Source organism: Pleurodeles waltl, chromosome 7 (genome assembly GCF_031143425.1).
Source record: "Pleurodeles waltl isolate 20211129_DDA chromosome 7, aPleWal1.hap1.20221129, whole genome shotgun sequence".
NCBI lineage: Eukaryota > Metazoa > Chordata > Amphibia > Caudata > Salamandridae > Pleurodeles > Pleurodeles waltl.
This window is the reverse complement of record NC_090446.1, coordinates 1,395,420,065-1,395,436,934: the sequence shown is the minus strand read 5'-3', so window position 1 is coordinate 1,395,436,934 and position 16,870 is coordinate 1,395,420,065. Positions and strand designations below refer to the sequence as shown.

At 47.7% G+C, this 16,870-nt stretch overlaps 1 protein-coding gene across 2 annotated transcripts in view; it reads right to left on the bottom strand.

Annotated features, from left to right (window-relative positions):
- The window catches only part of SYT3 (synaptotagmin 3), a 481,632-nt gene that overhangs the window by 315,232 nt on the left and 149,530 nt on the right, over window positions 1–16,870 (bottom strand). For both annotated transcript variants that reach the window (XM_069200996.1, XM_069200995.1), the window contains exon 2: window positions 4,840–5,057. The gene's annotated coding sequence lies outside the window, so the exon portion shown is untranslated. The remainder of the gene's footprint in view (window positions 1–4,839; window positions 5,058–16,870) is intronic.

Below are 16,870 nucleotides of genomic sequence, written 5' to 3'. Positions count from 1 at the left end.
ATAGTATTGGAACCCCAGGCTTCCTTTTCCTGAGCACCTCTTCCCCTGCTCCTACATGTCATCTGTGAACAGTGCCTTTAAAAAATAATTACCTACCCATTTGCTGTTGGAACCATTGTCGCGGGCCTGTACTGCTCACCAGTGGCTTGGCAGTCTGTCTTCTCTTGACACTGACTGGCCACAGGTGTGCTGATGAAACACACAGTCATCCACAACGGTCATAGGACCTACAGGGAAACTTGATGTAACAAATGGCCTTATTTAGAGTTTGGCGGACAAAATACTCCGTCAAAAATGTGGCAGATGTCCCATCTGCCGCATTGTAAGCAAATTGTAGCCTATGTCACTTGTAATATGGTGGACAGGATGTCCATCACGCTTTAATGGAGCCAGGAGATTGGTGTCTTTGAGGAAAGATCTCCCTATAGTGTGGCAAGTGAGATTCATCTGCACTCTGAATGCAAGACACGCCCGATTCTGCCCCCACAAAGAAAAAAGAAAAGTAACTAAATTGTGCTGGACCAAATCTGAGGTTCAGGCTTAGTCTGGAACTGAGCCTGGGGCAGACTCCTTTGGCCTTATTAACCAAAACAAGTAAAAGAAGGAGCAGAGGTTTGCCTATTCACCAACGTTGACTGTAATACTCTTGGAAAGCTGCACCCGACATACTACTGGGAATGTCATATGACAAATCTGGTGGAATCCTCTTCCCTCTCTGCAGAGTTATACATGGCACGAAAGTCCCCACAGTAGGGAGTGAAGCCGCCTATGAAAATGCATGCTCTTTTTCGTTCTCTGCAGGAAAAACATTTTCCCTTTGGAAAAAGCCTTTCCTCTAGACCCACATCAAACATGAGGGTGATATGATCCTCTTTCCATCCACAATAGAAAAGGGTCAGATGAAAGTTTAGGAATTCCCATAAACTTACATGTTTCTAGATGTTCCCATACAGCCAAAGGAAACCATGCCTGGAATCCTAACTTCCCACAACATGAGTGAAATTTACTACTGCAAATGTATCCTCAGTGGTAGATGCATTTATGCCTACCAGGAATCCCTTTGTGAAATCCAGGTAGGTTTAAATAAGGAATTTTAGGAGTAAACATAACAGAGAAAAGTATCTTTATGAACATGAATTATGAATATGACCAGTTCTGTTGCAGCAGCTAAGGGCTGTTTGGGGCCAGTTGAGCTTTGTTACACAGCTCAGCCGGTGCAGCACCGCAGGCTTTTACTTTAGGAGCATTCCTCTCCTACAATGGGCCCAATGGCAAGCACCAGAGGGGCAAACTACATACCTCAGCATCATTCCCACTACCAGCAGCTGCAGAAGCAAACCATAAAGTTCAGCTTCTTTTACTCAACAGTCGTGTGTGTGTCCAATCTCTGCACCACTGCACAGTGTGTTGCACTCGTGTTTGTCGCAGCATTTACTGCTGCAACCTTCTGACCGGTTTTCACAGATTTAGGAAATAACTTGCATGAAGTGGAATAAACACAGCTTTCTCACATCATTGCACGAGTGAACAGAGGGCCTGTATAACACTGGGCATGATTGGACAACTTGCCCTCTAGAGTGCCGGGCCTGCGGGTCAGGATCCCATGCTTTGTGCCATGGCACGCAAACACTTTGGAAGAAGAACACGTGCCTGCAGTGACACACAAGCATTGAAGCTGGGTGTTGGGTCACTACCCAAGCAGGTGAAGGGCGTGTGACACAGGCAGGCGTAGCTGCTTAGAGGTATCCCTGTTCGGTGGTACACCAGGACATCCTCAACGGCGCTGTACACCATGGCACCAGAAGGCCCTTTCTCACCGACTGCTAACGCCAAGGGCACTTAATATTTTATGTACAAGCACGGACTGCCATGCTCGCTGTTCCGCGAGAAAGGAAAAAAGAGGCCTTATTACTCAGGCAGCATCTCGATGACTAGAGAGTCATATATTTTTATTAGACGTTAGAAAAGCTAATACGTTTGCGTGTGTTAAGTTAAAACTACTAAACGTACAGATAAGCGTCAAGTGGCAAAATGGGACAGGCATTGCATTGCAGGTGGGCATTAGTCACTGCCAGCATTTAAAATACCATTTTAACAATGGAAATGCAGATATATGATTAAATGTAGAAATCCAGACAGTTGAATAGCGTCCAGTGCCAGGAGTTGCTGTGCATCCCGTGTGTACAGACATGACATCCGAGGTCGGTCGATGGAGGGAAAGCATGTACCCCGGATCGGTCCTGGGTTCAGGTCTGGGTTTTGTTTTACCTCTGTGAGAGAGGTGGTGTGCTACTGTTGTGACTCTGAATTGGGCTTGACATGTCTGGGCATGGATGTAAACTGGGCCTAGATGTACACACCTCTCCACCCGGCCGGTCTCTGCCTGACGTGGACTGGGTACCGAGTTCTGGACTCTGGGATGGGCTGGGCTCTGGGTTCAGTTCCGGGCTTGACTAGGCTGGTCTAGACTCGGATCTTGGCTGGGCTTGATGGAGGGGCATCCCTTGCTCCATGGTTGTATGTATTGGCATGCTGTGTGGATCCATTTTTTGTGCTCAGCCTTGGAGCAATGCTTGCCTTGATGTAATGCAGGTCATGCTTGGCATATTGCAGCATTTTGGTAGCATACACTTTGGTACCCACCTCTGACATAATGCTGGTCATGGCAAATGGCAGTAATTCTTGGGCTATTGGGGGCTGCGAGATCAAAAGTATGAAGGTGTCCACCGCTTGCAAAGCATACGTATATTGGTGCACACTGTGGTCATCCAGGACATGATGATGTTCACTCTTAGTATACTATTTGCCCTAGCATAATGGTGAAAAGTCTGAAATATTTTGGGAATCCATGGCATGATTGAACTCACCACTGACATAATAGTGGTAAAAAACGCTTGGCATATACCAGGCATTTCTTTCATGTGAAAAGGATGTAGATGCACCTCAGGCAGATTCATTTGTTTATGTGTGACACGCTGATTTTGTAAGAAACACATCTGTATTCACTAACAAAAAAACTCTAGTTTGCAGACACAAATATTGTTTTTAAAAACAATAAAAATGGCATTTCTTCTTTAGGGATATTTGAGTTTAGTTATCCAATGAGAAAAAATATTTTATTTCATAGCAGTGTTTATATTTCCAGAAATGGGCATACTGATATTTGAGGACAGTGAATGCAATTAATTTTGAGTTATGAAGACTTACTACCGATGTTTTTCTTTCATGCCAGAGGTCACTTCCTGCTGTGTGTTTTATTTTATGACTGGTGGAGATAATGTATCGATATTTACTGCTGGAAACTTTTCAGGGCATTGTGAGGACTGGAGTTTGAGGCCAGGCCCGGTGACAATAGTAGTATTCGTTCTGCGGTATGAGCCTTTAAGATCGGCACCAGTCTACTAAAGTTTCCCTATACTGTGCAACTATGTAACTTTTGATGTTTCCACCATGCGCCTCCTAAGTATATTTCTAATTATAAATTATGACTGACACTCTAATTACAAGAGGCAGGTTTCAGAAACGGAAGTAAGCCTAATGTAGAAGTCAGGAAAGAGGCTATCTAAAAAAAAAAAAATCTAATTCTCAGGATTTTATGAAGTGTCTGTAATATCCATGGATCTTTAGCCTGTTTCTAGTGGATTTGGTGCTGAAAACAGCCCAGTTTTGTGACTGTGTTAAAATGTTTTTAACAAGGGTAATCTCATGACACGCTTGGTGAGGGTCCGGCATGCTTGGCACATAATCAAGGTATTGGCAGTCACGGCTGGTTGTGGTTACAAGGGGTGGGTGGGGGAATATTTTAAAAAAAAATAATAATAAAAAATAAAAATAAAAATAAAAACTTACCTGCGTGCTGCCGCTCCTCCATCCTCTTAGCAGGCTCCTAACCTGCCCTACGGCCAATCCCGAAGTTGCTCAGAGCAGCAGACAAACTGGGAGCCTGTGCTTGCTCAGAGTGCCGGGCTGGAGAGAGCATAGTGCGCATGTGTGTTTGGCCACTCTGAGATGGGCGGCCAAACACACATGCGCAAAGAGGTGAGTACACAGTGCACTCTCCTCATCCCGGTTATCCCACATGGCCCGGCCCCTTTCACAACAAAAGGATAACAAACACAGGTTATTATCCTTTCATTGTAAAAGGTTTGCAGCGTCTGCTGCAGGTGGGGGGGGCGAAGCTCCTCTGCCCTAGCGCTGGAGCCGCTCTGGGTATTGGACTATTTCATGGACCACACTCCAAAACCTGTGGATTTTTAGCCAATATAAGTAACTATAATGCAGCAAAATCCAAAGATTGTCTCTGTTTTTACATATTTCTCCCAAGCCCCATTTAGAGCAATTACTGCTCACTTACTTCACTTACTTTGTGCAACTAGAACCGGATACAAAGGCATTTCCACTGTTATATTTACCCCTCCCCCTTGTTCATGGCTGCCTTTTACATCACAATGCGACCCTTGTCTTGAAAGATCAAGAGCAGTCACATAACGGGGCACCCCTAAAGGAGAATTTTGTCTCTTGCCTGACAGTAAAACATTTCCACTTCACTTCCGAACACCCAGCAAGGATGCTGCTCCTCTGGTCAGCACATGTCCCCTCCCTCTTCCCCTCGATAGTAGTACTGATCGTGGGGCAGGTGTTGGATACTGTATGTGTTGCTTCAGAGACATGATCTGATTGTGAACGGCAAGGAGTCATGAAATGAGAGCCACAAGCCAATGATGCTTAAGTCAGGCAGAAGAGTGAAGTTTTTACGCTCTGTACACTAGCGCTCCCTTACAGTCAGTGTGTTTAGCTTGGTTCTGTTTAGCATACAAGTAATTATAACTCTGCACTCACCTGTATAAATGGCTTCTGTCTCTTCAAAACGCCTTTTCCAGTCGCTCCAATAGCCCTTTTCTAAAGAACATTCCCCTGTCCGTGATGATCCTTTCCAGTGTTTTGTCAGTGGTGATCACTCTCAAATTCTGAGCAAAAGATTCCGAGGCCATTGAGGCCGAGGATCCGTAAGACTAGGCTTTTCTGCGGCAAATATCCTCAATGTTCCGTGGCACCCACTGTGGAAACAAAGTTCAGTACATGAGCATAGAGAAGATGGCCTTCTTCAGAGCTCCCAAAATGCACATAAGCGAACCATATTATTACCATCATAGTCTCAATGTTCAACAAGTGCTCTCACAATGTACCGGTGAGATCAACATCACCCAAACACCCATCTCAGAATGGCCTTCGAGACCTTCCTGAATGCACCTGCCTGATCGACATTACTCTACTTCCCTCTGAGGTCAAAGTTACTGTCCTCCCAAAATGCACCTAGGGTTACTCTGGTACTGCTGAATGCCCAGGATGCTCCAATCGACCCCACAATGGACTGTCAAGCTCAGGAAGACGTATGCTGCTATAAAGATCTAGATTCTCTAGACCTAGTAGAATGCATCTAGGATTCCTTGGTCACCCAACATGTAATTGAAGTTGAACCTAGAGTCCTATAAGAATGCACCCAGTAGCTCATCTCAACAGCAAGTATTTCCAATACTTAGAGAACTCATAAAATGCATGTAAGGTATAGATATGAATTTGTGCCACTAGGAAACCGAACTTAGAGACGTCTTTGAATACAAGTCGGAGGTCAACATTACCAAAGTTTGAAATCACAGACCATCAAGAATACACCTAGCATATCATCATTACCCAAACACCACCTTAATGTTCAATTGGCTAACCTCCCACAATGCATAAGTGAACTAAATTACTGTAAACTAAGCAAACATTCAAGGTTATGTGTACATACCTCCCAAAATGGAACAGTGAGCTCAACATTAACCAACCACACTCAGGCTGAGCATGAGGCTTTGTGTTCCTAATGATGAGGATCAGGGAAGCCAGACCCTGCTTTATCCTGAAAGGCCTCTCTCTTTCTCTACTTATTTCTCCAAGACTCTCTGGCCTTAGGCTCTCAATTTAAAGCTACTTTGATTGTGCACCCACATTCAAGAAATGAATCAGGTGCAATAAACTTCATAGGAATGTCCGGTCTTGAACACGTTATAGAGTGAAATATGTCTAAATTCATCTTATGTGGTCAGTGGCTGAATAATAGCCCACTCAGATCATGTAAAAGGCCATATCCCACCCCATTAAACACAATAAACAGAGATGAGAGAAAAGACCAAGGGCACATTTATTATCACCATTGATTATTGGATTCAATTGAAAGGACCTAGATATTTAATAGTGGTCTCCATGCCAGTGTAGGTGAGACAAAAATAAGCATCCTGTGGTAGTCAAGTGTCATCAAGAATAAATTCACCTGTTCTCTCCACCCAGGTCTAACGGACTGAGCCATCATTTGCCATCACCTCTATCTTGGTGAAAACATTAATTACAATATTGAAAGTAACAACAAAAAGCTCAATGTAGAAGGCCACAAGGATCCCCAACAAGTCTAGAGTAATATGCAAAACATAGGAACAGTTCATCAACCTAATGGTAAAAAATGACATACAGTGAGGGCACTGAGAGTGACACAGTCAGTTGTATATGAAGTCTTATTTACTATTTCTGTGGGAAGCGGGACTCTGCATTAGGGGAATATCGGTAGCTTCTTTTGGAGTTACTTTTTTAGTGTTTGTTTTCCACTGGTCGGTTGTATTCAATAGTTAGAGACCTCTTTTAGCAGGTGAATGTGGGGGATCATTGGTTTGCCTTTTTTGCTGTCTTTGTAGTTTTTTTTTAGTGTTCTTCATTTCGAAGGTATTATTGTCCTGCGTCCATGCGGTGACATTTTTTTATAAAAACACAATACAAACCTAGTGATGCATAAGAAAGCAAATACTGAACAAAAACAAAACCAGAAATCCAGCAGGGCTTCAAAAAGTAGCTTGGCGCTTTAGAGAAGTGACATTTTGTTGTTCCCTCGCTCGCAATGGGCAACACTTGATGCTTCTTCGGGCAATATGGCTCCCTCCTGTACTTGGCACTATATTTGGCAGTATTGTGTTGTGTCAACATTTGTTCGACCCGGACCAGTTAAAACAATTGTAAATAGGATGATTCACGGCCAAAAAAGCCAACATTTGCGGAGCTCTGTGGCAAAGTACCAGAGACAATGGCACCGGCCACGCAGCAGACAGATTACCAAGCCAATGGAAATTATGAGTTGTGTTTTTCACAAGCAAACTTGTAATCAGTCCCATATTGAGGATGGGTGGAAATCATGCAAGCCCTGATGAGTGCAATGCGCAATTACGTTAAGTACATACACACATCAAATATCAGTGAATAACCCAATCAGGGAGTTGCATGTATCTCAACGTACATGTACACAGCCTGGTAGAGAAGAAACCTATTCCTACGTCAGAGGTCCTAAATAAGAGACATCTCACGACTACAGGGGCACAACTCAAATGTTAAAACGTGGTTCCCCTAGCGCAGTGTTTCTCAACCTTTTGACTTCAGAGGAACACCTTTTAATCATTACTTGGATCCAAGGACTACCCACTAAATAATTTTGGGGATCCAGGGACACATATTGAGCCATTACTGGAAACTAGTGGCCTCGGCCTAAGCAAATTTAATTATTCAAACAAAATACAATACACAAATGATGAGATATTTTATTTTATTCACAACTATATATAGATAACAATGCAATTTTAATGGGTAGGTAGCAGCTTTTCTAACAGTATATTTTGTTTGACGCTCTTGCAGCGCTCTCACATAGAAATCTATGTATACCAACTAAGTTTTTAGTCTGCAATTTCAAACTCCTTTACATTTACACAACGTTTTAAAAATGTCCATTTACCATTGTGCTTCTTTATTTATACACCAATAGTTATATTAATGACATTTTGAATTGTAAGCAGATGTGCCCCCCCCGAGTAGGCTTGTGCACCCCCACGTCCAGCAGGTTAAGAACCACTGTCCAAGTGCAGGCCAAGATAACCAAAAAGGGCTCAGACATACTGTCCACAAAGTGCACATCTATTTGATAGATAGAAATCAGTTATAAAAGAAGAGGGGCATCCTTACATCAATTGAAAGAGACACCTCGTGGGAGCAACACAAGGGAACCAGAGGTTTCAGTCACCTGTGTCCCGGGCTGGTCATCAATTACCCATGTGCAGCAGAGTTGTCTTCTTGTTCTTTTATTAGCTGTTTTGTAGACTCTGTTACAGTATTGGCTCTTCATTGAGTCTTCAATTTCATCTCTTAAGTCTTAGGATGCTGATTTGCAGTTTAATTTTTCTGATCCTGCAATTAAGCTTCTTCGGGTTAATCCAAATAGGGGTATTTAGCAGTATCTGGGGGTCTGGTGTAGTAGAGATCCTGTTGTAGAAGAAGAGTACTTCCAGAGGTTGCATATTGATTGGTATGGGGAGTTAAGTGTTGAGAAGTCAATTTTTGTTGTTTATGGTAATTGCTGTTTTGGAGGTGTCATTATATGCTGGTATGTAGGCTGTTTAGTTAATGACATGATTGTCCCTAGAAATGACTGGGGAGTTGTCAATCACCACGGCATGCCTCAGGGAGCGAATATGAATTCATATGTGTAATTGAGTGGATGGGACCTGATATGATTTGTTAAGGTTGAAGGTCCCACGGTTAGATGTGATGCCAGTAGATGTTGTTAAATCCTTCTTGTCAAATCAAAAGTTGAACACTTCTGAAATGTATATGTAGGAGTGATTTAGCAGAGTTGTGGTGACTGCACCCAGTAAGGTGCCCTAAACGTTCTGTTGTTGTAGGTGGTTTCTTGATCATAATGAAGTAAAAAGCAAAGGTAGGAGTGGAGTGACATCTTACAGGCAATAATTCACAGTGGTGAAGTCTTTAATGCAAATATTTGTAATGGTTATAGGCTTATAGCCTGGGATGGGATTGCAAAGTGGTCTTATAGGTTTGGGAACCCAGGTGTAGCAGGAAGGAGGGCATGGTGGTCTAGGTATGGGCCAAAGGGTGGGCTGCTCTGGCTGCATCTTGGGATGGGATTGGTGTGTGCACATGTGTCAATAGACATATACTCTCCACATTACCATGCAGAACTATTTCAGCGGTTCCCAAACTTTTTACTTCTGTGGGCCCCCACGTTACCATTATTGGAACTCAGGGACTCCCACTGAATCAATATTGGAATCCGAGGACCCCCCCCTACTAAGTCATTACTGGAAGCCAGGGACACCAGGTGATTTGAACCACAAAACAATACACACAAAAATACAGAAAAAAGCATTCCATCTAACACATATACAATAACACATTCTATTTAATTTGCAAATGAATAATAAAAAGACATGTTAATATTAATAGGAAGGTTGGAGCTTGGGGGCGTGGCTAAGCCACCTAAAATGGCAACCGGCAAGAAATAGCATCTGAGTGGGGTTGCGGGGGGAACGCGGCCCCCTGCGCTGGTCGCCTAGACCCGGGAGACACGGCGAAGTTCCCTGGGCTGGAGCCGCTCCCCCGGTGACCCGGAATCCTGGGCGATCTCGCAGCCGTGTGGGCCGCACCACAAGGCGTGGCCGAGAGGGGAGAGGCGAGAACGGAGGGAGACGGCGGGCGCGGCCGGAGGCGCACGCGGGGACCGAGCCGCGGTTGATCTTCCTGTCGGAGACGCCCCAAAACAACTGGTGAGAGGAGTGCCCCCTCCCCCCCCCCTTTCACACAAAATAAAAGAGAACGAGGCGCCTTGCCGAGGCAGCGTCGGGGCGGCGGTCGTTGACCGGGACCCCCTCTTCCCGCTGCGCTCTGCTGCGGCCGGGCCCTGGGATCAGCCGCAAGACCCTGGAGGACGCGACAGACCGGCGGGGAGGAGCGGAGGGGCCCTATTAAGACCACAAACGGGGGCTGGGAGACCCCCTGGCCGCCAACCTCTTTCAAGGGAGGGGACAGGCAGAGGAAGGAAGGGGGAGAAAAAACAGAAAGAAAAACGAACACAGGCCCATAGAGAGCCACTGCGCGACATACCCAAAGACACCCCTGGCTCTCTTCCTTCTCCACTTATTTTGCACTCGGCGGAGAGCTGGCGGCTGGGCCCAAGAGGCCGGACTAGGTGGCCATCCGTGGTGGGGCCTGGTCACGAGAACAGGGGCGCCCGGAACGGTTCTGTGGCGACGCAGGGGTCCCCCGGGCCGACTGTGGCCCCTTGTGGCAGTGACCTAGGTCGAGGCGCAAACCAGCCGGGCTACACGTGCTGTCGTGGGGACACGGTCTCGTCACCCCGACAAGCGGGGCCGACCCTTGTCTGGTCAAACACAGGATCCCAACGGGGAAGGCACAACCCTGAGGCCATGCAACTCGCTGTACCCGAGGGACAAACTAAGCATTACCGGGACTCCTCTGCCAAAAGCAATCTCCTATAAGCCTACCCACGACCGGGAAACTACGCTGAAGACCCAGAAAAGACCAACAGCACGGAACCCCTTCACCAGATAGCCGGGAACTGGTAACACACAACATACCCCCACAACAGCCCGCCAATGGACATTAACCCATAGTATGTAATGTGTGCGTCAACAAGCTGAGTACAGAGTAATGATTAGAAACTAAACTAACCTCCCAACAAATTAAATTATGGCTGGAGCAGGGCGACTCCACTCTGGAGCTGGATCTGGGAAAACACAAGACTTCCCAACACAAGATAACCAAAAACTGGATGCGGTCCTTGCTGCGGTGGAGTGCATTGGAGACTCGCTAGAGCGCGCCCGCACGTCTTTAGAAGCCAAGATAGACAGAGTGGCAAGCGACCTCACCCTCCTACATGCGGACCACCGCAAACTATCAGACAGAACTAAGGAGATCGAAACCACAATACAGGACCTAACGCCTGTGACCACCCAGCTAAAAACAGGAATGAAAGACATACGAGCCAGAGTGGCAGAATTGGAACGACGGGCAGAAGACGCAGAGGGCCGATCCAGAAGGTACAATATACGAGTGGTGAACCTACCGGAGGGCGCGGAAGGCCGAGATCCGATGACCTGTTCAGAGACTTGGCTGCGAGAGTTGGTGCCAGATGGAACGCTCACCCCTTTTTTCTCTGTGGAGCGTGCTCACCGGGTCCCGACCTGCGCGAGACCTCCGGGAAGCGCTCCGCTCCCATTCATAATACGCCTCCTCCATCATGCGGACAGAGACATCATACTACGAACGGTAAGAGCGGCGCCACCACCCAGAATAGACGACATGCAAATATTATTGTTCCCAGACTATACCTTAGCAGTGCAAAGGGATCGGGCCTCTTATCTTCCTGTGAAACGTAAGCTACGAACACTGGGCCTAAACTACTCACTACTGTTCCCAGCCAAGCTCCGAGTAGTGGCTAAAGACAAAACGCATTTCTTCCCTACCCAGGAGGCAACTTGGGAATGGCTTGAATCGGCAGGACTCTCAACGGGAGATACGCCAGAGCGAACTGAACAAGCGCCTTGGGCCAGGCGTGGCCGTAGCAAACGGGACCGGAAAAGAAACGCAACCCATACAGAGCCAACCAAATATGCCCCAGACCTGGAACAACTAATTCGAGAAAGAAGGGAGGCGATACACACCGCGACAGCAATGGGCACACCCCCCCAGAACTCTGGTCCGGACACGGAACTCTCACAAATGACTAGCGATCATCCCCCTACACCGGACTGTCTATCAGAATCAGGCCCTATCGAGGGACCCCCTGTGACGCCGGCCACTGCGGACGAAATCTTCTAAAAACTCCTGTGCAATGTAAAATCACACTACCCCGTAGGAGATATTCAGTCTGTGACACACGCACGGGGCGCTCCGATGGGCGAGCGAACAGCCAACACGGCTAAGAGATACCTATGCCAATCTACGAGGAACTATAAACGTGCAGACAGTGACAAGAGCGGGCTTTGCGGCTTTGCTCATTGAACTGCCCCTCTCCTTCTTCTCCCCCCCTTTTTTTTTCTTACATTGTCACTGATTTCCCATCCGACGAACGTACACACCGGGGGACCCACTGGCGCTCCCGCCTATCATCTTAATTATCCGTCCTGGCCGGTCTACAAGGCCTAAGACTACACCATCTCCTGGCACATCTAGCCTACCCCTACACTCCTATCAGTGGAGTTTCGAAATGCATAGACATGCATCTGCACGTAGTTGTTTAACTGCTCTGATAGTATTAATTAAGTTCTGTTTTTGCCAATGTCCATACACAACCTTCTCAAACTCTAACCGGGAACGGAAAACTAACGAAATAACACAACACCTGAGACATAGGTGGGTAAAGGGGAAAAATGACCTAACACTCACAACATGGCTACATACACGACAATTACCTGGAACGTAAGAGGTATACATACCCCCAAACGGCGATATGCCATCTACTCCTATCTTAAAAGACACTCAGTTCAGCTAGCGCTCCTACAAGAGACACACCTAATAGACCAGGAAATCCCCCGACTGCGCCAGCGCTGGAGAGGGCAATTATACGCGACAGGATATTCTGCATACGCCAGGGGTACACTTATCTGGATTAGAGCAGGCACCCCCTTTGCGGTGGAAGAGCAGATCATAGACACGCAGGGTAGATATGTACTCGTCAAAGGGAAACTGGCAGGGCGTACAATCATACTGGTTTCCATATATGCCCCAAACACAGATCAAACCACCTTTCTGCACAACCTAACACGCCACCTGGCACACTGGGGCACACTCCCGTGGATACTAGGGGGAGACTTCAATAGCGTGCAAGACATAGAACTAGATCGCTCTTTCCCCCTGCTGCCATCATCCCCAGTGGTGGCTGCATCGCGAGGCCTGGTAAGCTGGACTCAGCACTGGCAACTAATAGATATATGGTGACAAAAACACAGAAAGGACAGAACCTACTCTTTCTACTCCGCCCTGCATTCCCTACTCGTACGCCTAGACTACATATTCTGCACTGCGAACCTTGCCTCAGTGGTGGAGAATCCGGTATACATGGGCCGCACACACTCAGACCATAACCCTCTGACAGCGCGGCTGCGCTGGGAAACACCCCACTCACCTATCCCCACGTGGAAACTGAGGCCAGAACTCCTAGAGGATGCTGATTTTAGGGCATCATTAAGTGCTGCAATTCTAGAATATTTTGAACACAATGAAGGCACGGCTACCTCTGGACCAATTGAATGGGATGCATTCAAAGTCTTTATCCGGGGGCACTGCCTGGGAACTCAATGCAATATGCGCAAAACCATTGAACGCGACTTGGCCCAAATAGAACGGGCCCTACCGCAGTCAGTAAACGAAACCACTCACAACCAAATTGAAAAGGCGAGACTAGCAGCACTACATACAGACCACCAGACATTACTAGAGTGTCTGAGATGCCTAAACTACACCGCACACTCCGCGAGAACTCATGCATCAGCGGACAAGGCAGGTAAATTACTGGCCTGGCTGATACGACGGGACTCTGAGAGAAAACCGATAATGGAAATCCGTTCACAAACAGGGGAAATAGTATACACACCCGCAGAGATACAAACTGAATTTATAAGACACTATACGACCCTCTATACCACAAGAATAACTCCTGGAGAAGACTCCAGTGTGGAATTTCTTACCAAAGTGAAACTCCCAAACCTAATAAACGACCAGATCGAGACTCTTGAGGCACCTCTAGAACTGGAGGAGATCAAAGCCAGTATCAAAGACCTCAATTCCGGTAAGACGCCAGGCCCAGATGGGATACCAGTCGACTTCTATAAAGCATTTGCGGTGCACATAGCGCCTAAGTTACTCCGAGTATACGAGGCAGCTGTGCAAGAGGGCCACCTATCGGATACACAACGGGAGGCATTACTGTCTCCCTTCCCAAACCTGGAAGAGACCCAATAGAAATGGGCTCATATAGGCCGTTGGCAATGCTAAACACTAATTATAAAATACTAGCCAAGATATTAGCGACAAGACTGGCACCAAGCGTACCAGAACTGATACACCCCGACCAAAACGGATTTGTACCAGCCAGAGACACCACCCAAAATATCAGAAGACTATTCCGGGTTATGGAATATGCTAAGCGAGCCTGGCCTCAGGCGGGCTGCCTAGTCCTTGATCTGGAGAAAGCTTTTGACTCTCTGGAATGGCCTTACTTGTTCAAAGTGCTGCAAAAGTACGGCATGGGACCATTTTTTACCCGCCTAAGTAAACTACTATACACCAGACCAACGATAAGGGTCAGTCTAGGCCCCGAGATATCAGAACCAATCAGGGTGGGCAGAGGCACGAGACAGGGCTGCCCCCTCTCGCCGTTACTATTCTCACTCGCAATGGAGCCCCTAGCGGCCGCCCTACGCGAAGAGGGATCCAACTGGGGAATACCTTTGGGAGACGGCTTACACATAGGGCCTGATTTTAACCGCGGCGGGCTGCGGTCGCCGCCCGCCATGCGGTTACCGCCAAATGACCGCACCGTGGTCACAAGACCGCGGCGGCCATTCTGGCTTTCCCGCTGTGCTGGCGGGCGACCGCCAAAAGGCCGCCCGCCAGCACAGCGGGAAAGACCCAGCAACGATGAAGCCGGCTCCGAATGGAGCCGGCGGAGTTGCTGGAGTGCGACGGGTGCAGTAGCACCCGTCGCGAATTTCAGTGTCTGCTAGGCAGACACTGAAATTCTTTTTGGGGCCCTCTTACGGGGGCCCCTGCGGCACCCCCTACCGCCATCCTGTTCATGGCGGGTTTCCCGCCATGAACAGGATGGCGGTAGGGGGTGTCTGAATCCCCATGGCGGCGGAGCGCGCTCCGCCGCCATGGAGGATTCCCCCGAGCAGCGGAAAGTCGGCGGGAGACCGCCGACTTTCCGCTTCTGACCGCGGCTGAACCGCCGCGGTCAGAATGCTCGTGGGAGCACCGCCAGCCTGTTGGCGGTGCTCCTGTGGTCGGTGGCCCTGGCGGCCACCGGCCGCCAGGGTCAGAATGACCCCCATAGTGTCGCTATATGCCGACGACCTCTTACTATATTTCAGAGATATTGCTCAGATTCCACAAAGGGTTGGCTCGCTCCTGCGGCACTTTGCGCAGATATAAGGTCTTAGGGTCAACTGGTCTAAGCCAACCTCTTCCCATTCGATCCAGACTTACCAAACCCAAGACTCACCCTAGCTGAAAGTCCAGTCCCCTGGCAACCAAATACTTTTTGATATTTGGGCATTAAAGTTTACCACAGCGAAGAAGACATATTCAAGGGTAACTTAGTAAAAGCAACATCCTCAGTCAGATCCCAAATGGCTTTTTGGAGAACATTGCCACTATCAGTGGCGGGTAGGATAGCACTCCTAAAAATGGTGGTGCTTCCGCGACTCCTATACTTCTTCTCTAACTTACCACATTATGTCCCCCCTGGCTTCTTTAAGACACCGGAAACAGGGCTGAGAGAATTTATATGGAACAATGGCCGCTGCAGGGTAGCCCTGAAAAAACTGTACCTACCGACTGATAGGGGTGGACTTGCGGTTCCCAACCTGGAACACTATTACCTGGCATCCCAACTCCAATGGATATCCAGATGGCTGGCTGGTAAACAACAGACTGATACAGCAACAGAGACAAGACCATACTCGCTCCAACAAATACAACATATTTTCCACCCTATCACACACCTGCGAACCCCACAACAAATGTTCCTTAAAACAGCTCATAAATGCTATCATAGATCGATTCGCCTTACGAAACCTTCTATTCCATTCGCACCCGCTCTGGCACTGGTGGGCACACCGAGGGGCACTAGGATCACGTCAGACACAGAACTGCGCACATGGCACGAGCTAGAATTACACACACTGGGTGACATATACGACGACAACCGACTATCATCGTTTGCCAAGCTCCAAGAAATGGGGCTTCCGCCCGGCCAATTCCTACTATACTGCTCACTGATGAGGTCCTTGAGTTCCAGGTGGGGTGACACTACAACGCCTCCGCCCACCCACCTGCTGATCCAGTACCTGCAGGTGGTGGGCTGCGGTCAGCATCAGGTCAGTAGTCTAGCGGATGCCTTGAGAATCCAAACTGCCTCTGAAAATGATACACTACGCATGGCATGGGAAACTGACACGGGTGAACCCAATGCGATACCAAAATGGAGATCTGCCATCTCAGGCCACCTCAACATACCACGTAACTTGTGATTTAGACTAATCCAGTATTAGATTGTGAACAGAGCCTACCTTACACCTGCACGTGTAAATAAATACTTTAACCGCCAAGATGCAGCCTGCCCTATTTGCCGTGAGATTGGTGTAGACATGCTACACATGGTGTGATCCTGCCCTAACCTAGGCGCCTACTGGAGAGCGGTGGTTGACAACCTCACCATTTGCATAACACAACAAATACCCTTCACATGGGAGGCATGCATTTTAGGACTGTTCCCAAGAAGCAAGCAGCATAGAGCAGAGACACGCTTCATAGATCTAGGATTAATTGTCGCAAAACGACTGGTGACCCAAAGGTGGAAGTCTCCGGACCCCCCACCGATACAGGCCTGGAGACGCTCACTCAGGGTATGGGCGGGAGCAGAAAACCTAGCACTCAAATGTGAAGAAACCCTGGGGCTACGACAATTCCCTATCTCCATCGACTGGGAGGGCCTCTTAACCCAACTATATAATACGGAATCACACCCGACAGGGGAAAGATCAGACTAATGATAACCGAAAAACCACAAATGGGAAGGCCACATCGCACAGCGGAGTAGAACACATAGCACAACTCAGCAAACTAAGTTATTGATAACCGAGATGATCACGAAGAACGACCTTCACGAAAGACCTCTTCTCCCCCACCTGCTAACAGATTCGTCACTATAAACCCCTAACCTGGCATGAAAACAGCAAAATTTAAATCAATCACACAAGTA